Raw genomic sequence first — 14,987 nt, 5'->3', positions numbered from 1 at the left:
TTCAATCAGTGCTGTTGGCCCGGTGATCAATTAGCGTGCTGGGGAATCAATTAAGGCAGCCGGCAGGCAAAGCAACTATTTATTTACGGGGGAAAAAAAAAGCTGATGGCGTTGATTAGGGTTTAACACGCATAATGGACACATAATGAAGATGGAATGAAAGGGCTGAAAGGCTTCGTCTTGGCGACAAACTCGGGCCGCCGGGAGACGTTTGCAGCATAAAGCAGCAGCCAGAGTCCATTGGGAAAAAAATAAATGTATTCCATTTACACAAAGTTTCTAATATTCTCTACGGCCTTCTTTATATTTGTAATGATGAATGTTTTTTTGTAAGCGAATATCTTGCACTTTCCAACTTTTGAGGTCATTTCAAGTATTTGTAATAAATTCCCGAGCAAAAAGATGCTAATGCTAAATGCACTCTATTTCACGTTCTTGGTCCGACTGGAAAGCGCAGCTCGCTTTGTGACTTGAAAAGATTTCCTTCTGAAAAACGGAGAGGAAAAAGAATTTAACGTGGACTTGCATGGAGCACCACTTTGTCAGCAATTTTTTTTTTTTGTTGCTTTTTTTTGTTCTTGTCAGAGGGTTGGCTTATTTAGCCCACTTTTCCATGCGGTGGTCCCACGTACGACATTAATCTTTCATGCGATTATTTTTCTGTGAAGGCAAAGTATTCTCTTTTTTCATCTGTCCTCTTTTTTTTATCTGACACGCTGCTATTTTTCTTCTTTCATTCTCCCGCCATTTTACTACTTCATCATCTGCCGCCGCGTGACAGCGACACATTAATCCTGCCGCACGCACTCTCGCACGCACGCACGCACGCACGCACAATAGAGCACAGGTATAAACTACTTTCAACAGATTCTGGATTCTCTAATGGGATCGTCACAAAAGGAGCGCACAGAACACCAGTGGGCGAACGCTATTCCTCATGTTTTTAAGTGAAGACAAAATCTTTTCAAATTTACATTCATTTCCTATTTTTTTTCTTTTCTTTTTATGATAGTCTTGCCAAATATTTGTGTGAATTTCATTTCACCTTTCATTTGTCTTCGAGTTAATGTATAACAATAAATATTACGGATGTCCAAAAGCAGTACGAGTACTCACTTCTTGAGTAGTCACCCAAACCAATAGCAAGTACTGATACCACTTTTAATACATCTAATTCCACGGCAAAAATGATGATTTTAACAAAAATCTTCAGCTCAACTGGAAAGTGCATTTTATTTGCTAACGCTTGTTTGTTAGCGCTTTTTTGCTAACGCTTCAAGTTAGCAAACAAGCTCTAATGGAACGACGGGCTTTTCGGCAGAGGTAACAAATAATCAGCCAAACATCTCGTGTGGTTCAAATCGCCTCCATTATTCAATCGACAGCAGGTGAGCGTCGGGCTGGTGGAGCGTGACCGGGTTTGGGTCGGAACCGCAGCGCTAACGGCCGTCTTTGTTTGATTCCGCATCGACTTGATTAAGCTGCCATCATTATCCTGGTTGGGAAAGCGCCGCCGCAATCGGCGTCCCTGCAGATTTTTGCCTCGGGGGCGAGTGGGCCCTCCAAATAAAATACACACAATATAACACAACATCAACAAAAAATCCATCCGACGCAGGGGGAGCCCAGCATTTTAAACAGAGAAACACCGCTTGCCGCCTTTCAGCCCTCCGATAGTTGCTTGACTACGGAAGCGATCAGACAAAATTCATCCCACTGGAACTTTTCCCCCAAAGAACCTAAAACAGCAGCTTCAAAACAAAATGGCTTCTTTAGACTTTTTTTGTGGGTCGACTCGTGATAAACGTGTTTACCAAATTTTATGCCAATTGGTGAAAACAAGAACACGTTGCCCGACAAACTCTGAGGACTGCTCAGGTGAAACGCCTGTGTGCATGTGCACGTGTGCGTGTGTGTGTGTGTGTGTGTGTGTGTGTGTGTGTGTGTGTGTGTGCGCACCTTGGACAGGAAGCGTATCCCAAGTGCAGCTGGTGAACCTCTGGGTAGCCAGCGGAAGCTCCGATTAAACCTTCCAACTTCCCAATGCGAGTCCGGATTAAAAACCCGCAGGAGTGACCTCAGCTGTCATTGACACACGCACACACACACGCACACACGCACACACACACACAGACACACACACACACACATAATTAAAGCATATTAAAAGGAAAGTCGATATATGTACGCCCTGCGCATATATGCATACAAATAACACATAAGTTAAACATATGGAGGTGTGAAAACACATTATGAGATATTTACATATAATAATGGACTGATCAACATACACACACGCACAATGCAGAAAGGTGCTAATTAAACATTGTGACAGGTGATGTCGCTTACAAACACCCCACCTGAAGAGTACCCACTGTGTCAACCAGCTGTCATGTCTCTCTCTCTCTCGCACACACACACACACACACACACACACACACACACACACACACACACACACACACACACACACACACACAACACACACACATGCACATACACGTTTGCATATAAATACATTCACTCACCCACTCAATTTTCTTCAACCAAGTCATTGTATTTTAAAATAATTTCATACTTTCTTTAATAAACAACTTCAATAATTTGTTGATTCATAAATGGAGATATCCGTAATTATGTTTCACAGATTTTGGAAACTATATTTTCATCCACATCTGTAATATGGTCCAGAATTACATGTTTAAAACTCGTTTGTTAACGGTAGGGAAGAAAAACACGTATATGTATTTATTTCATTGTTGTTTTTTTTTTAAGAAATATGTATATATATTTTTTAAATGCAGTTTTTGATTTATCAAAAAGGCTTGATTTTTTTTTTCTATTCAATTGAAATATCAACTTCATAATATCAGGTACTGATTTAATAAAAATCATTTTTCAAATTCATAAATGAAAAAAGTATAGTTTCTAAGTAAGTCAGAAAAATGTTGGATGATTTATTTTTTAAATCCAATTTTTGATTGATCAAAAAGGCTTAATTTTTTTTTTTTACTATTCACTCATTTGAAATATCAACTTTACAATATCAGGTACTAATTTAATCAAAATCATTTTTCAAATTCATAAATGACAAAAGTATGGCTTCTAAGTAAATCAGAAAAATGTTGGGCGATTTATATTTTTAACAATAATTTTAGTCCATTTTTTTCTGTGAATTTAATTTTTAAGAAATGTAAGCGTGCCTTCAAAACTACAAATAAGTTCTGAAAATCAACACCCATTTTATTTCCTATTTTGTACAGTGTCTAATTTTGCAGTTTATTTAATACTGAAGTCAGTTTTGTTTGGGCAAACATACATACGTATAATTTCAATAATACATCATTTTTTTCCTCTAACAGCTCACCGATCCAATTTGAATGGCGCCGGATGCGTATGAACACATTCCAGTTGATTTCATCCAAGAAAAACAACAAGCAAAACAGGAGTGAATGAGGCTGCAAGTTGTTTACATCATTAACATTTCTGCCTTCACAATCAAGTGTGTTTGTGTGCGTGTGCGTGCGTGTGTGTGCGCGTGCATGCGTGAGTGTGTGTGTATCGGGTCGTCATGTGTATGCTGCAGGTCGTCTTTTAAATAATCTGCTGGGGGATAAAATGAACGATGCACCTGGAATCCCGGCGCTCATATGAGCTTGCTGCCAAGCAAACTTTCTCCTGCCTTGGCCGCCATATTACCCTAAAGTGTGTGTGTGTGTGTGTGTCCAGGTGTGCGTTCACGCCTTTCCGCGTTAATAAAGGCGGGCAGATATAGCCGTCAGCTTGCTCTGTTGATTCAGGCTGGAGGCCAAAGCGCTGGCGAATCCTGGCTTGCTGGCTGTCGGGATCCATCAGTGTCCTTCCATCTGTCCTGACGAGCCCTTCCTCCCCCGCAACTGTCAGCCCCCGACTCGCATCTGCTCGCGTGTCCGCACCGGTGTCTCTGATCTGTCGCGGCTAATTCCAGGGGCTTACGTTCTCCGAGAGGCTTCGCTTACTCGCGACATGGCATGCAGGCAGCGAATAACATTGGTGGCTTGCTTGGTGAAGCAGCATGTGGTTGTTCTGAGGAGATCTCAAACAATTGGATGTTTGTGATCACCAGGCTGTGAAGGGAGCCATCCTAATTACCGCAATGGAGTAAATTGAACTTTGACGTACTCATTTAAACTCAGAGCGTTCTCTTGGGGGGGGGGGGGGGGGGGCGTAGACTAGACTGGACTGGTTGGCAGCCAATCACGGGTTGCTGTCTTTCCAAGCGGACCTGGCCTACGACAAGACCTCGCATGTCAGAATTGACCCCTTTCTTGAACCTTGTTTTGTGGCACACCCTTAACTTCCTCACGTCTGACTTTGCATTGGACCCGGAGGTCTCCTACCTCAGATGTTGCTGTGCTGATCCAGTTCGCAGTAGCAACTTGAATTAGATATTTGCTCTTTGCTGACCTTTCTATTTTTTTTTACCTTTTCATTCATCCCTCGCACATTGCTTTTTAATCTCTCCCTCCTTCCTTCCTTCCTTCCTTCCTTCCTTCCTTCCTTCCTTCCTTCCTTCCTTCCTTCCTTCCTTCCTTCCTTCCTTCCTTCCTTCCTTCCTTCCTTCCTTCCTTCCTTAGCTTTGCCCCGAGAGAGTTGTGACATCAAGCGGCTTAAGCGACAACGTGGCATCCCATCCAATGAAATATATATGCCCCGCCCTCCCCCGCTTTCCTCGATATGTCTCCCATTTGCACAGGAAAGAAGAAGAAAAAAAAAAGACGAGGAGGATTCCAATGAAGCGATGGCCAATTCCCGGGGATGACACGCGTGTTTGTGCCACACGATTGCCGTTTGCTTTTCATCTAGCGGATAGATTGGGCTCTTGACCCAACACCGCTACACCCCCCCCTCCCCCCCCAACATCTTTTGAAAGACAGTCATCCTTTCTCGTTGTTTGCCAATGGATTCTGCAGAGGAATTGAAAAGTGTTTGTTGAATTTTTATTCTTATTCTTATTATTTCTATAAAGGTTTCTCCCTACTATCAGATATACAGAATAGAGCATGTCAATATTTGGGGATGATTTTTACAAAGCAAAGGTATTTGTAGTGAAAATTTACCAGGCCGCTACATGTGAATGAATCCAAAAATGTCAGTGAAACAGTGTGTGTGTTTGATTCCGTTGCCATGCCTGCGTGCTCTCAGTGTTTTTCCATGCCCACGACACTATGCCAGTCGGCCACGCCCACCTAACTAGCCTCCCTGCTCACCCGTGCGGGTGCTTCAAATCAGTAATTGGCCACAATTTATGCTTTCCATTTTTCACCACGCCCGCCTGTAATTTCCCCGCCTGGTTGTTTTTCCGGCAATTTTCAGTTCCCGTCCACCACATGTCCCTTTGCTCTTCCTGCTTTCTGTTTGCCCGTTTGTTGCTGTGCCGCAACAACAATCTTGTGTGGCGATTTGTGCTACGACTCACCTCTTTTCTTCTGAAACTGTAATGTCAGACCTTAAGATTCAAAAATTTTTATTCGCCATGTTTGGGCGTGCCAAACAAGGAATTTAACTTCAGTACATCACAGCCTCTGTTCTGTTTCGTCTTAGTCTTGCACCGATAGACTTTCCGTTTGTGTGTGTGTAGCCTGCTTAAAAAAAAAGCGAGAGAGAGAATAACTGACTCAGACTGAAAGATTTGCACAAATGAGAAGCGGCTATCGCGGACAGATGGGCCTTGCTACTTTGCGGAGCTTTTTAAGCCTACACCATCTAACGTGGCCGCCAAAGTTTGATCATTTTGAGGATTTACGTGAAAAGCGGCCGCGAGGGCACGTCCATCGCCGCCTGCGGCTTTAACGTTGCTTTTGTCTTTTGTTTGCCGCGCGCCGCGACGTAATACCGCTCTAATCGTCCATCTGCGTCCGAATAACGCTCAACAGACGCACGCCAGGAGCCAAATGCAAAGAAAACTACACTGGGAGAAAGACTGAATCGCATAAAAAGCTTCGGTTTCGGTTCAGTCAGCCATTCTGAAGATGTCTGGGACAACTTATTAGTGACACGCGAGGCAAATGTGCGTACCAACGTGAAGGCATCATTGCAAAGAAACGCAGCTTGTTTTGACAAAAACTTTTAGATCAAATACTCTTTCTACCACTTGCTTCTTAGCAAAACGATCCTTTCATGAACAATTCTTGTATTCGATGAAGGTCCGTCGTTACGGTTTTAATGTAGCCTTTCTAATGCCTGTTCATGTAAGGAGCGTTTCCCAACTAGACGCTTTAAACATTTGATTGAGGAGCCTTGCTGTTGACCGCTGTTACTTTGTGTGTGTGATCTTTACAGCGGGAGGTTAATCTTAGCGTACGACACTCTGGGCGACGAAGGGGAGAGAGAGAGAGAGACAGAGAGAGACAGAGAGAGAAAGAGAGAGAAAAAAGCAACGAGCAGAGTGGACTTGTGGAAGGAGTGCGCCGCTATTTAATTAGCCTCGGATGACTGACTGACTGACTGGATGGCTGGCTCGGGAAAAAGGAAGGCGAAAAAAAGGAAGAGAAGTCCACTTTTGCTGGCTGTCAAGCAGCCTGTTAGCCAACCTCTCCCGAGAGTGACGGATGGCAGAGGAGGAGGAGGATGGATGCTGACGGATGGGCAGAGAAGGGCCGAGTGACAGCTACAAAATGACAAGCAGACCAGAGAATAAAGAATGACCGCCGCCGCCGACGGGGACGAGATTACAGGCATCCTGATGTCGACTGCTAGTGCTGATGCTGCCTTCTAACGCGCTGGGGGAAATGCGACATAGGACACCTGGAAGATCACCAGATAAGACCTCTGAAGTGTGGCGTTGAAAACAAAGTAAACGGGAACATTCCACATGCAATTAGCCAGTGACTACAAACCAGTTAGCTGCTCATTTGTAGCCATTGCTAATTAGCCAGAAAACAGTTAGCGGTTAGCAGACATCTTGAAAGCAACATGCAGTTAGCAACCCGCTAGAAAGCAGTGAGCTGCTCACCCCTAACCATTGCTAACTAGCCAGAAGAAAGTTGGCGGTTAGCAGACATCTTGAAAACAACATGCAGTTAGCAACCCGCTAGAAAGCAGTGAGCTGCTCACCCCTAACCATTGCTAACTAGCCAGAAAACACTTGGTGGTTAGTGGACATGTTGAAACCAGCATTCAGTTAGCATCCAGCACTAAGCACTTGTCGCTTGTGTGCTGCGTTCCTCGTATACGCTCTGCATAATACTCTCCAGATAAAACTTTGTCTCTGTCGGGTACATTTGATGTCCCCCCCCCAAATGTGACAAACCCTGTAAATCATCATTCCTCCAACATGCTAACTAAAAGCTTACAGGGTCGTTAAAGAGGATGTTCTTCTTCTAGCATTGTCTCCTCTGAGAGAACAAACTTTCTCACATACTCGGCGTCTAATAAATCTAAAACATCTTTTATAGGATTTTGGGTCGAGTGCTTCAATCCAGTTGAGTGGAGCAAGATTGAATCTGCGAGGCCTATGCCGCTATTCAAGGTAATATTTGCTGACCATCTGCTCCTGCAAAAAAAAAAAAAAAAAAAAGAGCAACTTGTCCAGACAGGCTATGGCGCAAGTGTTTGAACCTGACATTTTCTCTCGTTTATGAAGGGGACAATTTGATACACTCTGTCCTCCCGTGAAGCAATTCTTGTTTTACCTTTATAAGAATCAAAATGGTTTCATTTTCACTTTGAGGCAGACAGGTGAGGGGTTAGCGAGTTAAGGGAGATTGCTGTAAAATGGCCCGTTTCAAAAACACATGGTTGACTTCCTGTGTCCTTTCAGGCATGACTTTTGTGTGAGTCAACACATGATGCCTACCAAATTTCAAAACTGTCTTTGGAGGGGCTGAATTTTGAAATATTCTGTAGGATAGGTTCTTCTATGACGAACCACCATAAATATGGCCAAAATCATGTCAAAACAAAATGGCGTATTTCCTGTCACTTTTTAGCCTTTACTTCCCGGGACTTTTTTTTTGCAGGGCCACTCATGACAAATGCGTCCCGGCGCTGGAGTCGACAAAAAAGTCCCTGAAATGTTTGCTTTCAACCAGAATGGCCGACTTCCTGTTTTTTTTTTTGGCACCTTGGGACATTTTCGCGCGTCTACTCATGATAGCCTCGTCTCCTAAATGTCATATTTTTCCACACACACGTGTGTTTGTCTTGTTCCTCCATCTTGCCGGTGGCTTTTCAACCTTCCTTCTTCGCCGTCTGCTTACCTTGATAAATAAAACGTCTCGTTTGGTAATACGCATCCTCGGGGGGCTAGATAAACATCCGGATTGAGTGTCGGGGATTGGCAATCTTCAGACGGCAGCCGAGGAGAGTGCCTCGGCCCCCCCGAGGAGACGCTTTGACGCTGGCGTCGTCGTCTTCCTTGCGCTCGTATCTGAAGATGCTCTTCTTACGCCGTTCAGTGCAATCCTGCGAGTTTCTCGGTCAGGCTCATTGGATCGACCAATATGCACAACAAACAAATGTTTGATGGCGAGGGAGGGGGGAAGTTCTTATTTTTTGGGGGGAAAAAAGTTTTATTTGAAGAATTGTTTGTCACCCATAGGTTGACAACTATTTGTGGATTTTTTCTTTTTGTCTAAATATTTTTAATGCATATCTTCACGGGCCCACCCAGCCTCTCTTCCGTGCCAACTGCGGAGGTCCACTCTAGATTTCACTTATACTTTTATTTGGAGGAAAAAGAGGCAATTTTCAACAGCAGTCATATTTATTAGAGAAAAGTATTTTTTTTCGGGGGAGCGGCGCAACTTTTTAGAGCATCAAGATACTTTTGAAAGAAAGGCGCTTTTTAAGGCAACGATTCCCTGTACGTATGACTTCACTGTCATCCATCGCATTGAGTCAATTTTGAATGCCACTACAAGGTATAAAATCTTTTTTATATTTATTTTCTGACATAAGGTCACTTTAACAGCTGTTTGACATTTTTCAAAGGACACTCGCACCTTGGGGGTCACACGCGCATGCATGCACACAGTGGGGAGCACTGGGAATGATTTTCAATCTGGGAAGGTAAATAGTCACTGTGTTTTGACAGCTCGCAATCTGCGTGTCATGTGCGCACACGCGCGCACACACACTCTTGCGCATGGAGCGGAGTCACACACACTGACACTGAGTTAAACGTGTATATTTGTGTACACACGGTATTCCATTAGAGAATAGGTGTCAAACTTAAGGCCTGGGGGCCAGATACAGCCCAACACATCATTTTATGTGGCCCGCAAAGACAAATTTGCATGGACTTCATGTGTCAATCCTAAAATTACAAATTGTCTTTGCTTTTGAAAAATAGAGATATTGCTAGCAATTTTTATCACCATTCATAGTTTTAAAATATTTGAACAGTTTTTACTTAGTTTATGCTTTCAAAACTAGTTATCATCAGTTTGTTGTGTAGCCTATGCTGTATATAATATAAGGCGTTGACAGTCATAATGGCCCTCAGAAGTAAACTATGACTACAATGCAATCCACGACAAAAATGAGTTTGACATCACTGCATTAGAGGCTCACAAAGGCAGACAAGAAGGCCGAAAATGAGCCTTGCGCCCAAACGTATTTGGACCCACCAGTGACTGTGTGAAACAAATAGCTAAACAGAACCTGGTCGCATGTTAAACCAGCGTACCGGTTGTATAAGGGATGCAAATTGCCAAATATTGGTATGCCTTTTGCATTAAAAATATAAATATTCTTTTGAAGCAGGAAATAATCAATACAAGCCTTTGTGAAAGGTTGTATGCAAGCTAGCGTGTAGATGAATGTCCTGCTTGTGTGTTTTTCCCCACTTTCCCTACGTTTACAAGAGGACGTGTGTGCAGGCATCCAATTACATCAACCTACAAAACAGTTCATCACTTTTATTTTCTATGTGCGTCTTTTATGTCGCTAACCTTGTTAGCCGCGTATGACTTTGATGTATGAGTTGCCGGCTGTGAAATAAAGCGCTAGGCTAGGCGCTACATCAACTCCCTGGCTTTTTGAAGTCATGCAAAGTGAGCTTGTCGCTGACAGCTCTGCACGCAAGTTTATTACAATTATGCATTGTATATCTTCGTAGTGCGCAAACAGTTCACGTTCAACTCTGTTGCCATTTTAGGAGTCAGAAAATTATCAATTCACCTAATTATTTGATGATTTGTTTAAGGTTAGACTCACACCTCTAATCTCCTCTCACAATTCATGGTAGTTGGTGAAAACAAAAACAAAAAACAAACACAAATACACGTCATAGTTCAACCTAAAAGAAACCTTCAGTACAAAGTTGCGCAAGAAGAAATGTGCTACCGCTTTCTCCCTTTTGGTGCCACTAAATACAAATAAAGGGTCAAATTTGCTTCAATTGCAAATCACGCAGCCTCAGGGGTGCTTGACTTTATTCCTGTTTAATTTTGCAAGTAAATAATAAGATGTAAACAAGTTCCCCTGCACAAGGAAGCCAATTAAAGAGAAAAAATCAAGCAGCGAACGCCTTGCCGAAACGGAAGTAGCGACAAGAAGGACGCTACTTGTGGTAATTACCTGTGGACTTTTTCTTTTCACGCTGATAACGAGCAAAAACACTCAAACGCACTCATTCCAGATAAAAAGCTGCGTTTGAAACGCAAACACGCGCGCACACAAATGAAAAGCCCAGAGGTCCGCGTTTTTAATTGAACTTTCAAGCCCAACTCGCTCTTCGTGTTTTTTTTTTTAAAGTTTAGAATAGAATCTAATGCCAAAGATGACGCACAGGAAGAAACGTCAATAGTCTTGGAACATTGGAACAAATTAGCTTTTGGGCTAATGCAAAATGCTAATAAGTGAAAAGTTGGCAAAACATAAAGAATACAGTTGAAATTGAATAAAGTTGGATTTCATCAGGATTAAAATAAAAAAAAAAATTAAAGGAAGAGCCCGACAGTATTGGTTTAAGGAATAATTTATGGATTTTTGAAAAATATTATTTGATCAATCTTACAGGAATATTTATTTGAAATTCTAATGGAAAAAAGAAAAAACTTGTGCAATGAAATTTCAAAAAATGATTAGAAAAAATCACATTTGTGCAAGGAAAAACAAGCAATTTTCTTCACAATGTGTTTTTTAACAAGAAAATGACACATTTAATCAGGGATCAAAATAATAACTCAACATAATAGAAAGGTTCAAGTAAATTTACAATAAAGCATAAAATACCATCTGAGAAAAAGCAATCCTCGGATGCTCACCATCCAAGCTGCTCATGAGCTTTGCACTTGCCGCATGGCCGTAAGGCTGTAAGGCCCAAGTTTATTTTGTCCCACACTTTCTCCATCAGCCTAGGATTTTTTTGCACTTGAACTATATCGGTAGGCTGGCATATTGCACAGCAGCCTGCCTTGCAGTGGCCACAGAATAATTAAGATATGGACAAACACACACACACACATTTCGTCACACCTTAACTCTCTCTCTCTCTCTCTCTCTCTCTCTCTCTCTCTCTCTCTCTGTCTCTCTCTGTCTCGCTCGCGCTCTCTCTCCCTCAAAGTCCTGCTTGCTCGCCCCTCTCCACCATAAAGGAGATTTATGGACGCGAGTTTCAGCGCACCGTCTGAAATATGAACGACGGCGAGGAGACTCTGGAGCCAATTAAAGAAAGGAGATGTCGCCTTTAAAGTGATTTGTAAAGTGCTTTACGGCATGTTGACGGCACAGCTTGCCTTCTAACCTTGCCGCACATCTAATAAACACACACATAGCTTTTGGAGGAAAGAAAAAAAAAAAGTAACTTTAAAGGTCAGCGGAATGTCTCATGCAGTGTATAAAGCGCAAAATACCATGAGAGCCATAGAACAGGAAATGCAGCTAAGGGCCGCTACGCTAACTTGCAGCAAAATGCTAACAGGCTAACTGGTTTTATTCTATTCTCAAGCAATCACTTTACATCATTTGCTATACTTCCTGTTGTAACACAAGACAAAAACATTCCAAATGCAAAGAAGATGGCTGCCAATAAGCGCAGATCGTGTTCATCATTTCTTCTTCCATTTCTCTTTCACAAGGGGGATAAAAGGATTTCCAGACCCAAACAAAATGGCTGCTGAGCGGGAAATGTGAGGGCGAGACGGCGCTGCGGTGAAGGAGGGTCGAGTGCGAGTCATCTCGAGTCGCCATTTTGTGTCACTTCCTGGCTGCTAAAAAGCTAATCCTGTTAGCCGCCACGCCAGCGCCCAGCTCCAGTGCTGACCGGGCGAAAAGACGCTCAAGTGGAGGGGAAGAGTAATTAGAGGTACACACACACACACACACACACACACACACACACACACACACACACACACACACACACACACACACACACACACACACACACACACGCGCGCGCACACACGCACACACACTGTACTTAAACACTTTGTCAATCGTCACCTTTGCAAAGTCAGACGAGACAGAATGACACTCGCTGGACACTTCACCCCTACTGAGAAAAGAATTATTAAAGTGGCAGTTACAATAGATTTTTTTAATGTCATACATGTATTGAATAACCATGTTTTTATTGTATTCATCACAAATTCAATTCTAATTAGCGATTGACTTAATACAATAAATTAATTTTTTACATGCATATTTAAAATGTTTTTATAAAAATGAATACAAATGCGTACGAAAATAATGTTTTCCCGTTTTATAAAAAATTAAATTAGTTAAATGTAATTGTATCAATACAGATTAAAAATATATAATCACAGTTTGTTTTGTCAATTTAAAAATAAAGCATGGTCATGCTTTTCAGTGAATGATTTATTTTGCACTTATTAATTAGCCATGTATTTAATGAAACAAAATATTGAACGTACGTGTAAATGTTGTATTTGTTTTTTATTTTTACTGCATTATTTACCTTAGATTAATTAACCAATTTTGACAAATGAATAAGAAAATGAAAGAAAACATCCCTCAATACATTCCTCCTTTCAAGGGAAAAACGTTGACGTTATCGTAACAATAATTCTAACTTGAACTCGTGTCGCCTCTTCAATGACAACAAACCAAAATGGCCAAAATGTATAGTCAAAATGTTGCCTATACAGCTTCAAACCACTTTTTACAACAACCAAAAGTCCCTTGCATCTAACAATAGCCTTGTGTAGGACATGTAGCTGTGTTTTCAATTATTCATGCATCCATCCGTCGTAAATATTGCGGCATGACAGGAGTGATGTCTCTGCCATTTCCTTACATTTCGGCTGACGCGCCCTTCGATCCGAGGCCGATAAACATTGATTTTATTAACATTTGTCCATGTGGTGCCACACAGCGGCTTGACATTTGGAAAAAAAATGTGTGTGTGGCTATGTGTGAGGTGGGGCGGGGGTGTATGAAGTTTACTGTAACATCAAACATTAAACCAAAGTCCAACATGTAATATTCGAGATGAGCTCAGCGATGCGTTGATATCGTTGTTCCCGTTGCAAACATGGCAACGTGGCTTTCTGTCACTCGACGGCACACTGTGTGCGCGCGTGCCCAAGTTTTTGTGTGTGCTCCGCCGTTGCCACATTTTCTGCTAATCCCCCTTTTGCTGTCTCTTCGAATCTACTGCAGCCTCTATCATCAGTGGAAACAAATAGCTTCACACTCCCCAGACACAGCACACACACTTGTTTCCTCTTACACTCCTGACCCGCATTATTATTTTTTTTCTCTCACCTTCTATACCAAAGATGCCTTTGTCATGTTTTCAACAGGAGACCAAACATTCTAAATGAAGTATGGACTCTGCGTGTGTCTTTTTGGACACAAATCACAAACTTACATGTTGGCCACCCTTTTTTTTTTTTTTTTTTTTTGCGTGTAATTTTATTGTGGCGCCGGGGAGCGGAGAGCCGGAGCTCTGATTGGTTGCCGCGGTGATAGATGCCCGGCCAGTTTTCTGATTACTACGTTCTTCGATCTCCCGGGCTCCGCGTAATCAGAATAAATGTCCCCCAAGGGTGGAAGATGTGTATGTGCGTGTGTGTGTGTGTGCGTGCGCGTGCGAGCATGTGTGTGTGTGTGTGTGTGTATGTGTTTGTGTTTGTGTGTGTGGAATAGAAAACTGAGGAGAAAGTAGGTAATAAGAACAGTTAGCCTGGGTCGAAACACAGCCGCAAAAGTCACAAAAGGATTTTGTCTTTGTGTCGTTAATTGTAGAATTCTGATTTCATCCATAATCCAAAATGTGGATTTCCACCATACGTCTACTACAAGATTCGTTTTGCAGGAATGAGGCCAAATTCCAAATTGTCCTCCTTTTACAGTGTTGGACTTTGGAGGTTGCCACTCACTGCGAGGGACACCTTGTGTTGGCGCAACAGACATCAGATTGAATTTCTTTCTTTTCTTTTTTTTTTTTAAGTAGGCTGGAAGATTCAAATAGATTTTTAATGAGTGAAAGTCATCACAATTTTTGACGCGGCGGCTATTATTTTTCTCTATTTCCTGGCGAGAGGAGCGTCTCCTCATTCATCATGAGTCTGCAGTCAATTTTCTTATGAATTCAAAAAGCCGCGCATACGGCCGTGCTCAGGAAATTGTCTACAGCCGCTGAAGGCGTCCGGACATCCATCATCAGCAAGAAGAAGCAGTGGCGGCGGCACCGAGAGTGACTCACGCAGACTGTCACAATGAAGTGTACGGGACCACTTGGCACAACATTGGCTTGCCGTTCATTTCACAACTCCGTGGGTCAAATTGACAATATCCTGATAGCTTGTTAACAGCAAATGGGAAAATTGTGATGATTTTCACTCACTGAAAATTTAGTTATTAATTGGATTGGTAGTGGGCGGCATGTAGGTAGGTAGGTAGATTGGTTGGTTGGTTGGTTGGTTGGTTGGTTGGTTGGTTGGTTGGTTGGTTGGTGGTTAGGAGGTTAGGTGTTGGTAGCAAGGTATGTTAGGGTAGTCGCTAGATAGGCAGGGAGGGTGGTTATGGTTGCT

At 42.4% G+C, this 14,987-nt stretch overlaps 1 long non-coding RNA gene across 4 annotated transcripts in view; it reads left to right on the top strand.

Moving 5' to 3' along the window:
• LOC148397685 (uncharacterized) overlaps positions 1–14,987 on the top strand; it is a 55,490-nt gene that overhangs the window by 11,376 nt on the left and 29,127 nt on the right. For all 4 annotated transcript variants that reach the window (XR_015858647.1, XR_015858645.1, XR_015858644.1 and 1 more), the window contains exons 3-4: positions 7,437–7,510; positions 12,066–12,292. This is a non-coding gene — a long non-coding RNA (uncharacterized LOC148397685). The remainder of the gene's footprint in view (positions 1–7,436; positions 7,511–12,065; positions 12,293–14,987) is intronic.

Source organism: Syngnathus floridae, chromosome 5 (genome assembly GCF_059516105.1).
Source record: "Syngnathus floridae isolate MCC-2025c chromosome 5, RoL_Sflo_1.0, whole genome shotgun sequence".
NCBI lineage: Eukaryota > Metazoa > Chordata > Actinopteri > Syngnathiformes > Syngnathidae > Syngnathus > Syngnathus floridae.
This window is presented reverse-complemented; position numbering and strand designations above follow the sequence as displayed.